The sequence below is a fragment of the Pantherophis guttatus genome, chromosome 2, assembly GCF_059756535.1.
Source record: "Pantherophis guttatus breed Tessera chromosome 2, ASM5975653v1, whole genome shotgun sequence".
In the NCBI taxonomy this organism is placed as follows: Eukaryota; Metazoa; Chordata; class Lepidosauria; order Squamata; family Colubridae; genus Pantherophis; species Pantherophis guttatus.
Window position 1 is genome coordinate 71,996,265 of NC_142064.1, and position 20,189 is coordinate 72,016,453.

Genomic DNA, 20,189 nt, shown 5'->3' on the forward strand with positions numbered 1-20,189 from the left:
TTAAGCTTCTTTTCTCTAGACCTACCTGAACTTGAGAAAATTGCAGAGTCGTTCTTTTCTGTCCAGCCTTTTTTTTAAAAAAAAAAAACCTCCAGTGATGGAGGACCCACAACTGTGGGAGGCAACCTGTTCCATTGATCAATTATACTCATTGTTTGTTATTGTTATTAGTCATATCCTCCCCATCCAGCGTTCCCAGTCTGGGAAGTATCCCAGCTATCCTTGACCAACCTGAGCTCATTCTGAGTTTCAACTTTCCATCTCTACATTTGCAGGATACTTCATGGGGACTTGGTCCATTTCTTACTCCACTATAGGTCCTTTTTGTCTTCATCATTACAATTGTTTGCAATTGTGCTTCTCGGAACTTTCTTTCACACACTATCAGTACCTTCCTGATACTTATCCATTTTTTATATAAAAGATTTCTAGTCATTACAGAGTCCACTCAGGCTTGAGAAAGCAATGGCTTTAAAAAAATTTTTTTTTAAAAAAAAAAAGCATGGATATTCAGTTTGATTCCAAAATCCCCCTATTTTTCCACGTTGCTCATTCAACCATTAATTTGACTCGACAACCAATCAGTCATGCATTTATCACTTGCCACACGTTCGGAATCGGACAGGATATAAATTCAGCAAATTTATTGACAGATTCATTTGGCAATGATGATATACCTTCAGTATAGCGATTCCTCAAAGGCCCAAATCTAATTCTCTTAAAAGAGAATTCTATCCTTACACACCTAATCAAAGGCATCTTGCAAACCCCCCCCCCCCCCACGGGATCACAAGGCTGATTAGTTCTTGTACCGGTTCCGTGTTTGGTAAAGCTTAGGGAGGGGGGGGGTGAGGAGGAGGCCAAATGGCTGAGGAAGCCTTGCTGCTTCTGTCCGTTGTAGGCGACCTTTGGCGTCTCGAGACGGCCCCGCTTCTTAAAAGATTTAAGCACCCAGCCCTCTTTCCGACGTCGGAAGGAAGCCACTTCAGAAAGCGGGCCCTCTCCCGGGGAGGGGAGGGGAGGAGGAGCCTGCCTGCCTGCCAGGCAGCGTCTCTCCACTCTCTTTGGCTACACAGCTCGTGCATTCGAATGCAGGCCCGACGAGGGCGCGCGCGCGCGCGCGGTGGCGCCTGCTTCGCGGTGGTGCGGAAGCAGTGGCGGCTGCTGTTCTTTCTTTCTCCCCTCCCTCCGGAAGAACAGCAAGCAGGAAAGGAGGACCTGTCGAGCGAGCGAAAAAAAAAACGGAGCCTGCTGCAACCGCCGCCGAAGGCCGAGCTCGGCAGTGACGGGCGGGCGGGCGGGCGAGAAGCAGCAGGAGCAGCAACAGCTCCTCTTCCTCCTCCCGGCGGAACAGAGCCGAGGGAAACTTAGAGCCCTTCCTGGGAGGAAACCCGGGTGAGTTAACTTCTCCGGGCGCCCGTTTTGGTCCGGTTTTCTCCGAGTATCTGTGTGGGGGGGACTCGCCCACAATTAATTGCAGGGGCAGCGGGTGCGGGACGGCCGGTGTAAGATGCCAGTTTTGCAAAAGGCAAAAAAGTTTGGGGGGGGGGTTAGGGTGTTTTTTTTTTCCCACCTCCCACCCCGCACCCCCCCTCAATTGGAAAAACTCTCCAGGGTGTTGAGGTGTTGGGAGTTTTTGGTGCTCTCAGAGGTTTTTTTTTTTATTAACTAACCGGGTAATAATTAGGTTGCATGTGAGTGTGTGTGGTGGTTTTTTAATTTTTTTTTTAATTTAATTTTTTTTTTTAAAAAAGGAAAAAAGGGCGGGGAGGTTGCCGGTCGTTCGTGGTTGTCGTTGGCATTTATTCTAAGGGGAGAGAGATCAGGTTGGGGTGGTTTTTTTTTTTTAAATTCATCGAACCGCCTACCCCTCAGAAATCCCCCTCGCCTCTGGTCGAAGCGAAACCGAAAGACGGTCTCTAATGTGTCAGAATAAGCCGGGGGATAAATTTGATAGAAGCTCCGGAGGTGTCCTTTTCTTCCGCCTTTTTTTTTTTTTTAAGCCGACCATTTTCTTATTTGAGGCTGTCAAAGCCTTAGGCGAGATGAACTCGGCCGTGGTTAGAAGAGGCCTCTTACTCCTCTCTTTCATATTTTTCTTTTTCTTTTTTTAACCCCAAGGATGTTGCTGTTTTTTAAAATATAGATAAAGGCATGCATTTTTAAACGTTTAAAAACTTTGGGGTGACCTGTCCCAGACTTTAGGCAGATTCTTTTTTCAAAGATAACCTGTGTGATTTGATTTTGGCCTTCTTTTTTTTTTTTTCTTTTCTGCTTATAAAGCTGACATTTTAGAAATGAGTCCTCAAAAGGAGACAAAGGTCCTGTGGCTTCTCAGTGCAGGAAGAAAAATGGGGGTGGCGAACGTCTTTACTCAGAATGATAGAAGTTGTGGTTTGCTCTCGCCAATCTGGCTTGCTCTCGCATCACTACCACGACGTGCTCTTGGCACAAGTGATGAATCCACAATTTGGCGTATGAGAATCTAGCCAGAATTGACATTTTTGGTAGCACTAACTTTAGGGAACTGATGTTATTTTATCACTCTTTCTTTTTGCTTGATCTGATAGACTTCTTCGTCTATCCTTCTCCTTTTCAAAAGTTGAATTGCACCTCTAGGAAGGTATTAGTAGTTTGTGGGGAATGATCACAAATTATGGGGATTTAGTAGTACAGTTTTTTTTTAAAGGATTATAAATCTACAGAGGAACTGCTGGTTCACAAACAGCAAAATGAAGTGTGAATGGGTGTAATGAATGCTCTGGTGTAACTCTCCATATTTTAAAAAAATCAAAAGCAAGATAGAGGGGTCTCTGATAAGGGAACTGTTTATAGCTGTGGAGAGAGAAAATACCTTCTTTCCACAGGTTTGCATGTATGATTTTAAATTGGGAAGGACACAGAAGTAGCTGTCTTACTTAGCAGATTATCCAGATTCATTGTTATCAGATTGGTTGTCCACTATGTTGTAAATTGCTATCCTCCATAAGTTGCTATCCTTATCTGTATAACATATATGGTATGTATTAGACAATAAAATCAGAATGACACTGCTCTTGAAAAATAAGGAAACTAAGAAAACCACGTTTTATATCTTCTTGACTTTAACATGATTATGGAATGATCTGGGATTTAAATAAATAATTATATTATATCCTGGACATTTAAAGTTCACCTGGGGAAAAGAATTGACTCCAGACTACAACTAAATGAGGTTTTTTCCCCCTAGAGATGGCATTGTAATATTAAGTGGTGTTGCTTTGTCTATAGGAAACAATGTAAAATATTCAGATGAACATATTTTTTTCATATCTATATCAAGCACACAGTTTAGGACTTTGACCATGTGAATATGTACATACAAATTTACATATTTATACATACAAATACCTGCCAAAGATCATTGGAGTGTGAGACTAGGTCAGTGACGGCTAACCTTTTCTGGATCAAGTGACCAAAGCGTGCACGTGTGCCCAAACCCCCAAAATGCAATCCGTGCTCAGCTCCCATGCATGCGCCCTGCACATGCCCTGCCCCACGTGCATATGTATCCGCAGCAGAGACCCAAAGACCAGCAGGCCTGGTGGGAGGTGCACGTGCATGCGCGGTGGAGCTGAACTGGGGTGACAACTCACGTGCCTACAGAGAGGGTGCTGCGTGACACCTCTGGCACCCGTGCCATAGGTTTGCCATCACAGGACTAGATGAAGCAGCCATAACCTAAAGATGAAGCACTTAAGCAGAGAGGACTAAGTCAATCTTCTCAAAAAGTTCCCTTGGAGAGAAACATGAGGCAATCTCTAAGGATCAAAGAAGAAAGGTCATCTGAAGAAGACAGAGAGCCAACTTGACTGAAACACTCAATCCTATATATAATTACAGGTAGTCCTTATTTGTGACCTTCAACTTTACAGGTAATTTAAGAACATTCCTCAGTCATATGATCAGTCAGTATATATTTTCCCCTCTGTTGCAGGGTATAGAGATTGGAGAGGAAGAGATTGCAAGAGAGTAAACTCCTCTTCTACACATCAAAAGCAATGTATTCATGCCTGGCCTGGGAGCTGCAGATGCATTATGTGAATAGCTTCCAGTACTTTTGAAATTCCTTTCTCTCCAATCTCTCCATTCTTAAGGGGACAACAAGCTGTTTCTGTAGGCAATCTCTCCTTTGCCTGACTCTTCCTCCTCCCCATAGAGCAGAGAGATTGGAGAGAAAAGGATTAGAAGACAGTAAGTTGTTTGCTCTTCTACACATTGAAAACAATGCAATTACACCACCTGCAGGAAAGAATCAGGCAAAGGAGAGATTGCTTACAAAAAGCACTTTACCCCCCTCCCTCTGCATAGTGGAAAGGTTTTGGAAGAAAGGATTTCAAGAAAGTAAACTGTTTATGTAGTTATGTAGTTATGTAGTTACAGTTCCCAATACCAGGTTAAAGATACAATCAAATAAGTGGAGATGAGTGTTTGGGAGGAAACGTACATTGTAACCAGTAAAGGTTTGCTGCTACTTTAAAGTTCATTGTGTCTCTGTGTTTTCCTTATGTGCCTTAGTATTTGGTTGAAAATGATTTATATGTGTTGCTAATTTTTTCTTGGCTGTTGATCAGAATTATATGTCTTTTCTGCTGTAGCTGCACCTATCTGGAAATGCCATCTAGAAAGGAAAGGGGTGGGTTTACAAGAGCCATTTGTCACAACAGGCTGTGAGTGTATGAGTGACCATAAGCCGAACCTGGGCATGTTTGTAATGAGCTGGGAGTAAAGAAAATGAATGTGTCCAACACAGTTAAAGGGCACCCAGTGATGGACAGAGATAGATAGATAGTAAACTCATAGAAGGCATAATTAGTGTAGAACTGTTTTATATTCTTTGTTGGACATAAATGGTACTACCCTTTGACATGACAGAAGAGGCAGAGCAAAAGGAGATGAGTCTACATAAAATGATTTTAAAAGAGAATGGTTTTTTTCTGTTGCTGGCTATTTTAAAAATTGTAGGATGCATATCAAAGCAGGATAATATTAAAAAAGGTGCCAGAACTGAAATAAAACAGCATATTTATTATTTATTTATTTATTCAATTTATATACCGCCCTTCTCCTATTGGACTCAGGGCGGTGCACAGCCAAGGATAAAAAACATACCAATACAAAATTTAAAATCAATTAAAAGAATTATACAGCTTTGGCCCACAATTTAAAACAATCCAATTAAAACCCAATTTACACCTAAAAAGAGCTAAAGAGCTGTCCCCATTAATTATAGCATTAGGGGCTCTTCCATCTGCCAGGATGACTTCCAGTAATGAAGAAGTTGCTTCATTGGGCAGTTTTATAGCTCTGCAACCTCTTTTTTTTCCCCGTCCACCCCCAAAGGTGCTTAGTTTAGGCATCAGCAAAGGAAGGTTAGATATAAATGAGGATTAAGTATCTAAGCAACATATGTCTGCTTTATACATAAAGACACCTTTTTTAATAAGGCAATTTTGGTCAGGATGTAAAAGGATGTGAATGCAGGACACATAGGAAACACATCCCACCTTCCTTTTGAGGAGCAACTAAAAACTTTTCAGCATATTGCCTTAAACAGGTAGTTCTGTTCTCCTTGCAAGGCATTATAATGTGATGTTGTGTCGTTCATAGGCATTGTCCATATATACTGTTGCACGTAGCAAAATAATCATCAAGTGATGAGGTCATATATGTAGTCATGGTAAACTTTTTGATTGGCTCTTTCAGATGCCAAAGTTCAGTGAACTACCATATCATCACAGCTTAGCATAACTGATAGGAAGCATGTACATTTTCATTTGTGCCAGCATGAAGGCCTTGTGCCTAATGGAGACAATCATTAGCCACAACTACAGGAAACACTCTCTTTACTAAGACATGTGAAGTGTTCCACTCAGTATGGTCTAATATTTCTAAAGCTTTCATTTGTCTTGCTCTTCCCCTTACCTAGACTTTCAATATGGCCTAAACCGTTCTGCTCCCATTTTGTTGCATGCTCTGGGAGATAAAAGTAGGCCTGAGGTAAAACCTGGGCTGTTCATTGTATTCCTGATTAGATAAAAATACTATACACTTCAACTGCAAAGGATTTTGTTTAGTTCCTAATAATTTAGTTCCATTTAGTTCCTAATAATTTCCCAAAATGAGAACTTCCAAAGCTGGGAAAAGAAAAATGTATACATTGACACAGGACATTCAGTGCCTGGATTGCTTCCAGAGACAACTGTTAAAAAGACTTTTCTTTTGATTTTAAATAGGTCATACCTGTCCATGGAGGCACTGACAAATGTTGTCCTAGGTACTGTCCTTTTTATTCAATAGAAGCCATGCTGAGGGGCAAAGATAAACCCCAACAGATATCTCCAAGGTCCAGCATAAATCTAGGGCAAGGCAGAGTAGAATTAGGAAAACAAAGCTGTGTCTTCCCTTTTTCTCCAAATGATTTCTGAGACTAGCTAGGTCTCCTTAAGAGGAGAAATCACCTTCTTCCAACAGTAGCAGCTGTAAGAAAGGATATGTGCAAGAAACACTTGCATTGCAGGAAATTCTTGTAATGCTGGTTAATTTAAAATTTGCAGGATGGATACTGAAGCAGGAGGGCATGAAAAGAAATACCAGGACTATAATAAACAGCATTGTGTTTATTTAAATTGTTTCTATTAATTACTCTTTAATTATTCCCCTCTCCACCTGTCACAGCGGTGAGGACTGTATGGTCTTTGCTTTTGTTGGGCAAGTTTTACAGCCCTACAACCTTTTCTTTCCTCTACCACCCCCAGAGCTGCTTCAGCATCAGTAAAGGAAGGTCAGATATTAATGAGGATTAAGTGTCTTGCGGGTGCTGAGAACCAGCTATGACAAAAAAAGAGATATAATTATCTGATTGGGGTTAAAGCTGGAAGTTTTGGAGTGATTCTTTGCAAAGAATGAATAGAAAGAGCTATTTTCTTTGAATTACTAATTAAAATTCAAAGGTGCTAATTAAAAATGCAGGTCAAGTGCAAGAGAGTGGATCATAATAATTAAATTATCTTTTATTTTCTTCCCTCTTAATTGTTTTAAATGATAATAAAGGAGAAAAAAAATCATTTATTTATTTATTTACTTACTTACTTATTTATTTATTTATTTATTATTTCAATTTGTATACCGCCCTACTCCCAAAGGACTCAGGGCGGTGAACAGCCATAGAATAAAACATATGAATACAAAATTTAAAATAAAGTAAAACAAATTAAATAATTTGGCTGAAAATTTAAAACCCCAATAATTTAAAACCAAATTTAAAATTTCCATTTAAAAAGGGGAAAAACTTAGGTCAGGCCAGCTTGATGAAATAAGAACGTCTTGAGTGCGCAACAGAAGGTACGCAGATCCAGGATCCTCCGTATCTCTGGGGGGAGCTCGTTCCAGACAGTAGGTGCCCCCACAGAGAAGGCTCTCCCCCTGGGGGCCGCCAGTCGACATTGTTTGGCCAACGGCACCCAGAGGAGCCCCTCTCTATGGGAGCGTACTGGTCGGTGGGAGGCTATTGGTGGTAGCAGGCGGTCCCGCAAATAACCAGGTCCTAAGCCATGGAGCGCTCTAAAGGTGATAACCAAGACCTTGAAGCGCACTTGGAAGACCACTGGGAGCCAGTGCAGCTCGCGCAGGAGAGGTGTTACATGTGAGCACCACATCGCTCCCATTACCACCCGCGCGGCCGCACTCTGTGCCAGTTGGAGCCTCCGAGTGCTCCTCAAGGGGAGCCCCATGTAGAGAGCGTTACAATAGTCCAGACGGGAGGTGACGAGGGCATGAGTGACCGTGCGTAGGGAGTCCCGATCTAGAAAGGGACGCAACTGGCGGATCAGGCGAACCTGATGAAAAATCCTCCCGGTCACGGCCATCAAGTGCTCTTCTAAAGATAGCCGTGAATCCAGGAGGACACCCAAGTTGCGAGCCCTTTCCGTGGGGGCCAATGATTTGCCCCCAATAGTCAGCGATGGCACCAGCTGACTATATCAGGACGTTGGAAACCACAGCCATTCGGGCTTGATGGGTTAAGTCTGGGCCTGTTTCTCCCCATCCAGATCCGTACAGCCTCCAGGCACCGGGACATATGCCTTCCCTTACTTTCTTCCCACCTACAGGTAATCTGTGGATTACAGTGGTAATTGGGACTGGAATGGTAATGGTAAGGACTGCCTTTCTCTACTTATATCTACCCAACCTACCAGGAAGGCAGGGCATGTTGCAGGTCCCATCTATTCAGGAAATACACCTGGTAGGACCAAGAAAAAGGGCCTTCTCAGTAGTAGCTTCCTCCCTATGGAAAATACCCCCAAAGATAAGATTGGCCTCTACTTTTTAGGAAGATGTGGTTCTATTTGCAGGCCTGGTGATTTCAAACAGATATGGAACCAATCAAGTGCTTGATATGATTGTATTGTTGCCACCGTGTGTGTGTGTGTGTGTGTGCACGCGCGCGTGCCTGGGAGATGGGGAGTATGGGTTTTTTATTTTGTTTTTTTAATGTTTAATTTTTTTAATGTTTGATATTTTTAAAATTTTATCCAGAGTTACAGTGTGTCAGTTTAGTGGCCATAAAAATGGTTTAATAAATAAATAAATAAATAAATAAATTCTGGCAGTCCTGGTTGCTATCAGTAAATGAGGACTTCACGTGAACACAACTTCCAACTTCCTGCTAGCTTCACCATTGACTTTGCTTGTGGGAAACTGGCAAGGAAAATTGCAAATTGTGATCACAATGACTATGGGCGTGCTATGATGACCAAAATTATGAGGACTGTCCTATTCCCCTCTCGTTCAGCACCATTGCATTTTGAATTGTCACTGAATGAGTGGTCATAACCTGAAGACAATGTCTATAAAGAAAGCAGCAGGATGATTCAGAGAGAATATCTATGTAGAAATTGGGTAGGGGGGATAAGAGGACCTGACCATTGTAAAGATATTTACCTAACTCCTGTGGGTCCTTGTAGTCCCTGTGATGCAGGTTATGTAGTTTTTGGAATTAAATATGAAGCCTTCCAAAGAGGAAGGACTGATATTGGTTTTACTGAGATGGTAAAGAAAACTTCAAAAGAGTTTATTTATTTACTAAATTTATTTATTAAATATGTATGCTGCCCATCTCACTATCCAGGCTTACGAACTAGAAATAGTTTTGATCAACTGAAAAACTGAAATATATTTGCTCTCTAGAGTTGCTAATATCAGTGACACAAGTGTTAAAGTCGGATCTTGACTGGAATTCTTTCTAAGCGTTTGGCACTATGCAAAGCTATTAAAATGGCTAAGGTTGCTGAAATCTCTTCTGTGCAACGTTTACATTTCAGTACCAGTTAATTGCAAATGTTACTTTATAAGGTTCTGTAGTTGAGAGGTATTTTATGATTGACAAAATATTTTAAAACATTAGCTCTTGGGAGGGGTGAAATGAAAAGTAATTCTGCTATGGAAAAAGATTATTTTATTCTTGTGGCATAAATATGCCCACAAAGTAAGTTAAAATATTTTTTCAATTGTTAATAGACTCAATACATATTTAAAGCTGATTATTGAGTTGTTTTTCAGATAATTTTGTTACGTAATTTGGACTTGCCACATGCAGGCATATTTCTAAGCTGCTTTTAGAGATTTTACTGTGATAAGAATCCATTTTTTCTCTCCAGTATGTGTAATTGTGTAATTGAGTCCAATTAATTTATCTTATGCTCTCAGTAGAGTACAATTTTCTTATGAACTCAGTAGCTGAACAGAATTTATCTTTTAAGATAACATTTGAGATTTTGCTTTTGCTTTTATTAGATTTCCCTTAGATTTGGGTGAGGAAGATATTTAAACTTTAATTTTGGATTATTGCATCTATACCAGGGGTGTCAAACGCGATTTCATTGAGGGGCGCATCAGGATTGTGTTTGACCTCAGGGGCCAGGGTGTGTGTGGCCAAGGTGGGCGTGGCCAGCTTGATGTCACTTGTGTCAAGGGTGTCTGTGGTGGCCTGACTGCTCTGCCAGCGAAAATGGGCTCACAAGCTCTGTTTTCACTTCAGCCACGACAGCCTCCTGCTGCCCTCTGCCAGTGAAAACAGAGCTCAGGGGGCGCAGGCAGCTCCCCTGAGCTCCATTTTCACTGGCAGAGGGCAGCAGGAGGCCGTCGCAGCCAAAAACAGCCAGGGAGGGCTGCATACAGCCCCCCCAAGCTTGGTTTCCACTGGCAGAGGGCGGCAGGAGGCTGTCACAGCCAAAAACAGAGCCCAAGCTCGGTTTCCACTGGCAGAGGGCGGCAGGAGGCCGTCACAGCCAAAAACAGAGCCAGGGAGGGCTGCGTGTGGCCCTCCCGAGCTCCACTTTCACTGTCAGAGGAACTGCGGGCCGGTCCTTTGCTGTTTCTAGGGCAGCCCTACGGGCCAGATCTAAGCACCCCCGCAGCGGATCTGGCCCCCGGGCCTTGAGTTTGACATCCCTGGTCTATATTGAACCTATAAATTTATAGAAACTTGAAACAGAATGCAACATACATTTTATTTTCTATAATAAACAAGAAAATAAAGAAGAGCTATTTAGTAATAGAATACAGCAAAAAAAAAAGTGTGCTTTTAGATATCCTAAAGAATTAATTAATGTCATAGTTCAGTCATTGAGTTTCAAGTGAGCTATTTTCTTAATAGTGCATGTCGCTTAGTCAGAATCATTGTCCTGGATCTATTCAATTCTAGCTTCTCCGTTTTAAGCTAAAATTCTGGGTTATTATTCACAGATATATCTTGTTATTTCTATTGAAATTGGATTTGGCTAACAAATTAAAAGAGGAATTATGTTTGAATAGAATCTTAACTTCTCTTTCTTCTAAGAAGCCAGAATGTCATTTTTCTAACAAGCTTTGATTTCAGGTCAAAGACAACTCTAAAAATTCTAAACATACAATTTTTATTGGTCCATTAATATTTTTATATCTAATTGCTTCCCCTTGATGCTGAATGAAAGAGGTTAGTACTAGGAACAGTTTTAGCTATGAATTATAAGCAAGAATTCTGCAGAATTATGCCTTAGCATTGTAAATGCATCAATTGTCTTGTGACCTCATTGGCCTTAAATTCTCAGACTGTGTAATCTGCCATTTTTTATGGTGATATCCATTATGCAGTTTTCTGAGCTGGTGCTAGCAGTTAATATATTATAAACATTTTGTCATAAATTGGGTGGTGGACAAACTTTAGACCGGATCTCTGAACAATTGTAAACCTTATGAACCTCTCTAAATAGCTTGCCATATTCTAATAAGTGGTGTGGTTGTAATGACTACAAATAGGCAAGTCCATGTGACCTGGACATATAAGCTTTGGTTCCAGAAATACATGTGTTTAACAGAGTTACGGTAAAATTAATGGAGATCTCTGACTCATAAGTTTTCATTTCTGAATATCTATATTTTTTCTTAGAATTGCTGAGGGACAGGAGTACCGAAGAAGATAATTGGTTTTATTTTAGAAAAGTGAACTATGTGTTTGAAGCATGACTGTTACAGAAATTTAAAGGCACTGAGTTATTTAATGGATTTTGATATTTGTACAGTTTATTATGGTCATTGTTCAATAATCATACTTCAATGTACATTCGTAAAAAAATTCAAATCAGTCAGAGAGATTCAGTTTTAAATAACTTACTTTAAATGAGGCTGTGAAATTCCTCTTATAGATTCCAAGAATCTGTGTTACCCCAGACTGGTATTAAAGTGACATTTGTATACCGTATTTTCCGGCGTATAAGATGACTGGGCGTATAAGACGACCCCCAACTTTTCCTGTTAAAATATAGGGTTTGGGCTATACTCACCATATAAAACTACCCCTCTTCCAACGCACACCAAATAAAAATTAAAAAACATCAACTGGCTCACTCACAATGTAAAAGCAGCTGTGCTAGACCCAAAATGGCCCCTGCAACAAGCAGGAACCTCACACAGCCACAAAAAGCCCAAAAAAACAACTTTCACACTTTACACACACACAACACAACACAACTGGCTCACCCACAATGTAAAAGCAGCTGTGCTAGACCCAAAATGGCCCCTGAAAGAAGCAGGAACCTCACACAGCCACAAAAAGCCCCAAAAAACAACTTTCACACTTTACACACACAACACAACACAACACAACACAACACAACACAACTGGTCACCCACAATGTAAAAGCAGCTGTGCTAGACCCAAAATGGCCCCTGCAACAAGCAGGAACCTCACACAGCCACAAAAAGCCCCAAAAAAACAACTTTCACACTTTACACACACAAAATTCCACATACAGCTTTGCGAGATCTTGTGTGTTTGTGTCGTTAAAGTGAAACACTACAAAAACACACTAAATCTCAGAAAGCTGCACAAATATTATTTTATTTTATTTTTATTTTTATATGAAAGCTAAATTTAAAACTTCCTAAACTTTAAATGGCTAGGTCTAAAAAAGAACAATTAAAAAAACCCCAATTAACTATTTTTTTTAAAGATCCCAAAGGGGAAAAAAACTTACCCAATAGAACAGGGGTCTTCAACCTTGGCAACTTTAAGACTTGTAGACTTCAACTCCCAGAATTCCTCAACCAGCTTTGTTTTGCTGCCTGAGGAATTCTGGGAGTTGAAGTCCACAACTCCCTGCCTGCTTGATTGCAGGCAGGGAGTTGCTTGCTGATGGAATGGATTCAGGCAAGCGAAGCAAGGCAAGCGTTGTGACTAGCAGCTAAGGTAAGCAAGCTGGAGGGGGAAAACTTTTTTTCTTCTCCATGGCTCTGGCGATCCCAGCTGAGTTGCCTGATGAGCAGATCGTCAGAGCTTGGATCGCCAGAGCCATGTGAAAGGAGAAAAGTTTTTTTCTTCTCCATGGCTCTGGCGATCCCAGCTGAGTTGCCTGATGAGCAGATCGTCAGAGCTTGGATCGCCAGAGCCATGTGAAAGGAGAAAAGTTTTTTTCTTCTCCATGGCTCTGGCGATCCCAGCTGAGTTGCCTGATGAGCAGATCGTCAGAGCTTGGATCGCCAGAGCCATGTGAAAGGAGAAAAGTTTTTTTCTTCTCCATGGCTCTGGCGATCCCAGCTGAGTTGCCTGATGAGCAGATCGTCAGAGCTTGGATCGCCAGAGCCATGTGAAAGGAGAAAAGTTTTTTCCTTCTCCATGGCTCTGGCGATCCCAGCTGAGTTGCCTGATGAGCAGATCGTCAGAGCTTGGATCGCCAGAGCCATGTGAAAGGAGAAAAGTTTTTTTCTTCTCCATGGCTCTGGCGAACCCAGCTGAGTTGCCTGATCAGCAGATCGTCAGAGCTTCGATCGCCAGAGCCATTTAAGGCTCGTCAGAGCCTTTTGGGCTGGTCTGCCTGGTTACAGGAGAACGACACCCGGCGTATAAGACGACCCCCGACTTTTGAGAAGATTTTCATGTGTTAAAAAGTCGTCTTATACGCCGGAAAATATAGTAGGTTTTGCTCCTTTAATTTTGCTCAGCAGGCTGAGGGGCTGATAATAATAATGGCAACTGATGAATATCACTTTGAGAAACTTTTTCTTCATCTCAAATATGTGATTTAAACATTTTTCTGTTTATGCATACAAATAACAAATGAATATAGATCTAAGCATGACCAATTTGATTGTTTATAAAATAAATTTAAAACATTTGAAGATATACAATCATATTAGTTCCTGGCCTATTGTGAGAGATGACTCTCAAAAGAAAGTGAAGTTTGAATTCAAAAGAACTATATGAAGAGAAAATTAATAGTGAAGAGAAAAATTAAGAAAGTTATTAATGGAATTGAGCTTCTCAAAAGACAAATATTCAGGGATTAACACTAAAAGGTAGTGAATGAAGCAGTGTGTTGACATGGCAGCAAAGACAATGCAGTGGTGGGTTGGGTAGTGGTGTTGATTTTAACAGATTTCTCCATTCCTATGTTGTGAAGTTCAAACTTAGAAATTACATACCCAGTATGTTGTTGTTTAAATAAGGCAGGACCTCACATCTGATCACTATCCCATTGATTGGAGTACCTGACTCTTCTTCAAATGAACTGATAATCCTAGAAGTTCATATGCTTTTGCCACACACAAATACGTAGCTTTGGATCATTTTCCTTAATAAATCAATGAACAATTTTAATATTTTTTACTCATTTAGTTGGTTTAATTGGCTGCTATATTTCTCAGATTTTTTTGCTTATCAACAGATTTTTAAAATTTGAGAAGTTTATGGTAGGAATGGGAACTCTTAATCCATAATGATTCTTTTTCAGTTTCCTTGATATTAACTCACAATAAAAAAAAACTGAATATCTTCATTATTAAATAGGTGGCAGAACATGGTGTATTTATGAAAGATTTGTAAGTAAAAAAATTTTTTTTGTAAGATGAACATTATGTCAGCAAGCACATTTTTTTAAAAAAATCTGAACTTTGCTGCAGTTAAAGGCTAATGTTTATTATGACATAGTGCTTTTCATAATAATTTATGTGCTTGCTAATGACCAGATAATTTTTCCCTTAAGCAAAAAATTAATCTGTATCTGTAGACTATTCAGTTCAGAGTTGAATTGGACTATTTAGAAAAAAATTGAGTTGTGATATTACTTGTTTTGACCTAATTATTTTCAGATTTATTGAAGATTTTTCCATGTAACAATGCACACTAAAAATATTCCTTACAAATAGAACAGTCTCTCTATATAATTTTGACTACTTAACTTCTAAGCAGTTACAAAAATTACACTGTATAATATTTCTAGTCCAAGAAAAAATAGGGTGATCCTGAATCAGATGTATACAATGAAAGTCCCCCGCCCCTCCACACACTTATATCCGATATGCAGTGATGCTTTTGTAGAAAGCTGTACAGTTGGGGAGTATTTATTGTGCTGTCTTGATATTTTCAGTGTAATCTAATAGATGACCAAATCAGAAATTACTGTCAGCTACAGAATTTCCTTTAAAAGTAAGACACAGTTTGCTTTTGGAATTTGTATTTAATATGTAACTTTGTGGCTTAAATTTTGAGGTGCTATGTTAGTATTTGATGGGAGACTGCAACATATTATTTTGAATAATAGGTTGTAGTGTATCCCTTCTGTGTAAAATCTGAACAAACTAAGAAACTCTGTGTTTAATATTGACTATTTTTTAAAAGTAAGCTGAGTGTCTGCAAAACGATCTGGGTAAGCAGGATAACTTTTATGAATCTGAAAACTAATGACATTTCATGCCAGAACTGTGTTGAATGCTTTGCTGCTTTAAAACTTATGTAATATTTGACTGCAAGACTAAAATTCAGCATTAACTGTTTAGTTGTTGCCATGAGGTAATATCTGACTTCATAACACCACCTTGTATAGTAACCTTCATATTCCATTAAGTGTCTTCATATTTACCTTTATGGCTGGAAAGTGTTTGATTGGTTTCATGATTCTTGTTCTTAGCATCTTTTCAATGTTATAGGTAATATTCTGTTGTGGCAAGGGGATGTTCCTGGAAGGATCAGCAAAGAATGTATGTCAAGAATATATATTCCCATCTAGGTCACCTAAGGAATGAAGGTCATCCAAGCAAACAGGCAGGCACCTATATAAAGCAGCAGCAATATAAGAAAATGCAGGAGGCAGGTGATCACCTTAGTGACAATGGCAAGGCATGCATTTATTCTGTCCAGGAGAAGGCAATGGTGTAAACCAGGGGTCTCAAACTCGCAGCCTGTGGGCCAGATGCATCACGTGCTGCCCCGCCCCTTCCCAGTTTAGGGAAGGGTGAAAAAGTCCTGATATGTCCTGTGATGACGCAAGTTTGACACCCCTGGTGTAAACCATACATATATTTTTTACCAAGAAAATCTAACAGATAAAACATGAAATCATTGATGATATATTGCCTGGCGATAAGACCGTCAGGTAATACGACACTCAACATGCCAATGAAGAGAAACGGGGGATCTTTTGGAGCACTAATGGGGTTTATGATTAACGCTTTTGGGATGTCGAGTTGTCGCTGTTGCCATACAGGAAAAGAAAAGCTGACGTTGCAAAGACAGAATTGCAGTAGGAACATGGAACGTTATCAACATAGTGAAACTTGCTGATGCCTAAGATATTAATTTGTAGTAATTTCATTTCAGACAAGTACAGATTGCACCGAAGAAGAGAAGATTCATAAATTTGATTATCAGATTCAATTTAAAATTAATAAAACATACAGGCAGCATGTGCAAAAACACTTGAAATTCAGCTGTGTTTTAAAATATATGCATCTCATCCAAATGATCCTTCCCTCGTGATATTTTGAATTATGTAAAGTGCTGCAGAATGTTTTTTTTAATGTAACATTTATAAATTAGACATGGAGTGTGCTATTTATTATTAGGTTTTTATTCAAAGTATTTTTTTTATTAAAGTGACAAACATACATAATAGTCTTGCCTTCTATTTTATATACAATGACAACTCTGTGAAGTATTTAGCTGATAATTACATACCCAGTTGCATTTTTATATGCTGTATCTTTCGTAATGTAGAAAAGGAATATCTCTTAAAAATAAGTTCAGTGCTCTTTCATTTTAAGCTAGAGCAATAGTCTGCAGGCCTGTGTTATCTATGCCTGTATTTACCTTTGTCTGATTTCTAAGCTTTAGAAATCTTCTGTGACATCAGTTATTAAACATTTAAAATGTTTGCTGCTCCTCCTGCCTTCTTTCTATGGCTAATTAAGTAGCTGCCACAGCATTGGATTGGTTTAATTTATTTAATTTATTTGTATCCCGCAAACATATCCTTCCTCTTTTCCCCACAACAACCTGTGAGGTAGGTAGGCTGAGAGAAGGCCCAAGGTCATCCAGCTGGCCTTCCTGACTAAGGTGAGACTTGAACTCATGGCCTCCTACTTTCTAACATAGTGCCTTAAACATTAGATCAATTTTTTTTGCCTTCTGTCTTTAAAGTTAGTTCACTGAAATTGTTATACAATTACTTGACACATAAATGGCTGTTGCCTTGAGTCTGTAATGTAAAGTACACCAACCACTAACAGATGGATTTTATTTAGCTTGTTAAAGGATTTGGTTCCTTCCCAAAAGTGTGAAGCAAATTATATTGCTGCAGCAACTTGCATAGCTTGTATAAAAAGTACAAGAGGGCTCGGACAGCAAGTGAAATCAAGAATATTGCAGCCCGGTTACTTATTAGGACCCAGTCTCAGAAATGTTTCTTGTCACTTGTGAAACAATTCCACTAATTCCACTTATGTAAACAGTTCCACTAATTCCTGGTCTGTTTCCAATTTGGAGTCGTGTACAGTATCTAAAAGGCCCCCTGCTTGCATATTGATACTCTATATTCAGATCATCTTCAGAGACCCATCCTGGTTCATGGTGGTGATTTGGTAGTTGTACTCTTGATTTGGACTTATTCCTATCAAGAGGAGGCTCATATGAAGTTTCACATGTTTATGTAAGCTGAAATTCTTCTTTCCAGAAGCTTTTAAAATTATTCTATCCCACTGTGCATGTGATTTTATTCATGGACTTTTATTATGTTTCTAGATTTGTGCCATCTCTGCTGAAAACCTAATTCTCACAGTTCTGTCTAATGTCTATGTATATAGTGTGGCTGCAGTAATATTATTTATTCTTCTTGTTATCTTCTTTACTTCCCTCTTTTATTAGTATATAATATCGGAAATACTAATGCTCTGATGGTCATTTAGAAAAATCCTTTCTTAGTGAGCACCTAGAAGCCAAGAGGAACATACCGGTACATGGCAAATTTCAAGTTTGTAGGCTTTACGGTTCTGGAGTTTTCGCGATTACAGCATTAGTGGTTTTTGCGTTTATATATAGATTTTAAGTTCACCTAAGCTTTGAAAGTTCTGTGAAATTTTAGAGGAGATGGAAAATGATAGAAATATCATTTGTAGCCCACAAGTTATGAATAGCCTAAGTCTCTTTGTATACATAGGCCTCTGGATACTGTATGTGTTGCTTAAGCAACAGAATTCAATGCTAGTTTTAAAACTGACTTTCATCCATATGTTCAAGGTAACTTTCTTACACAGGGAGGAAAAGAATATAAAATGCATAGTTGTATAATAAAAGAACAAAGCCAAAAGCATTAAAATCACTGTTTGCTATAAATCACCTACTGCAAACATACCTACACTCACTTTACAATTAAGTTGGCTTGTACACAAAAGAGAGATCTAAAGCATTAATTTATCTGGACAGAGGATAATTTTGTATGTATATAGCAGAATCATAATTATATCCCCCAAGAATCTAAACCCACCTTTCCCCTGCTTAGTTTCTGCTTGCAACACATAAAGTGTTACAATTTGTCTCTCTAAAATACCATGACCAGAACATAGTCTTCTGTTGAGGATTACATTGTTTTTCATGTTCTAAGGCTTTTTTTAAAAACAAATATTACTGCCTAACCAGGCATCTTCCATTCTGTATCTGTGAGTTTCATTTTTGTTTCCTAATTAAAGAATTTTGCGTTTATCTGTGATAAATGTAACTATTATTTCCCTTTCAGTTCTTTAACCTACCAAATTATTCTGAATTTTGTTGCTAGGTTTTTATTCCACCCAGTTTTTGTTCCTGCAAATTGGATTAGCATTTTCTCAATCTTCAGTCTTTTAATTGCATTATTTTGACTTGTGTGTTTAAATTTTTAATGTTACTGACAGTATTTATATTTTTTAGAAATACTCAAAGCAGTTTCCATAGTTAAAAAATAGTTTATGCAAGGTTTAAAAAATGTTTACAATATCAGGAAGGATTGGATTCACATTTTTTTCATCACACAATCAGTCAGATATTTAAACTGGATTTGGCATTTTTATCAATTTATGAAGTCCTTTCCAAGGACCTGGGATTGACAGATATTGATGATTTTTAAAGTCTTGCTTTGGTAAATATCTTTCTCTAAAATATTTTTTCCAAGAAAATGAAAAATTAGCAGCTCAGAAGAAAAATACTAAGCTCTGTATTCAGAACAAATATGTTTCTTTAGCTACCTGAAGAAAATAATCTTTTAGATGATTAATTTTTAAAATCATATTTAAGCCTCATACTTCTGGCAGAATAATTGTTAAACCAGTTTCATGTTGTCGTTCTAAAACACCTATTACATTTACCTAATCCTGAGGGAGGAGTTAAGTTATATTTACTGTCAAAGGCATTAGCCCTGTCTGTAAATATTGTTCGAAGGTAACTCCCAGCACCATTTTCTGAACATGTGCCAACAGGAAAGATCACAATCACTACACAAGGGCAGCAGGGAATGATGCTATAACTAATACCATCCAAAGCTGCCATGTGGTTCAGAAGTATCACAGCTTTTGTATTTCCTCTTCTAGTTTCTAAGGTAGTTTATATATTAAAGCAACTGAAGTAGTCTTACAAGTCACTGATCAAAGCCTTCTCTGAAATGTATTCAGATAAAATCCATTTTCTGCAGCCAAAATAGAGTTTGAAAATGATCAGACTTTGGCAATTTATACAATCTGATTTTTAAAAAAATGTAATCACTGTTAAGCATTAATTGTATATTTTTCAGAACTGGATCAGATAAAGAGGTACAATGGAACATTGTAACATAATGTGTCTTTTTCTTATTTTGCTTCATTATAATGCATGCATAACAGATTAATAAATTAGACAGCTGGCTTTAAGACATTTGTGGCAACAGAAAAATCTTAGGGCTTTTTGTTGTTGGAGATATTTTCTCTCCGGCACTTGGGGTAGTTCAAAATATCCATCAGTAACATTTGAGTTATCATTTCACTTAGCATGGAATCTGATTACATTTTATAAATAATTAAAAAGTGTGTCACCCCTGTATTTGTTGTGTGTGATTATTTGTGTTAGGTAACATAAATACAGGTGGTCTTCACTTAACTACCACCTTTGGGCCCTGAAACTCCATTGCTAAGCAACACATAAGTGTGTCAGACATTTGCTTAATGTCCAGTTCTGTCATTAAGCAAATCATTGGTGATTTTTCAGTGTGATATCACATGACCACAACTTGCAACTTACTAGTTTCTCTATTGATTTTGCTTCTTGGAGCCAGTTTTGAAGCTCACAAATGGTGATCAAGTGACTTAAGCTATTCTGTGAATGTATTAAATGTGTGTCG

At 38.8% G+C, this 20,189-nt stretch overlaps 1 protein-coding gene across 1 annotated transcript in view; it reads left to right on the forward strand.

Annotated features, from left to right (window-relative positions):
- The first annotated feature begins 1,015 nt into the window (after positions 1–1,015).
- The window catches only part of JAK2 (Janus kinase 2), a 92,232-nt gene continuing 73,058 nt past the window's right edge, over positions 1,016–20,189 (forward strand). The window contains exon 1 of the mRNA XM_034410346.3: positions 1,016–1,395. The gene's annotated coding sequence lies outside the window, so the exon portion shown is untranslated. The remainder of the gene's footprint in view (positions 1,396–20,189) is intronic.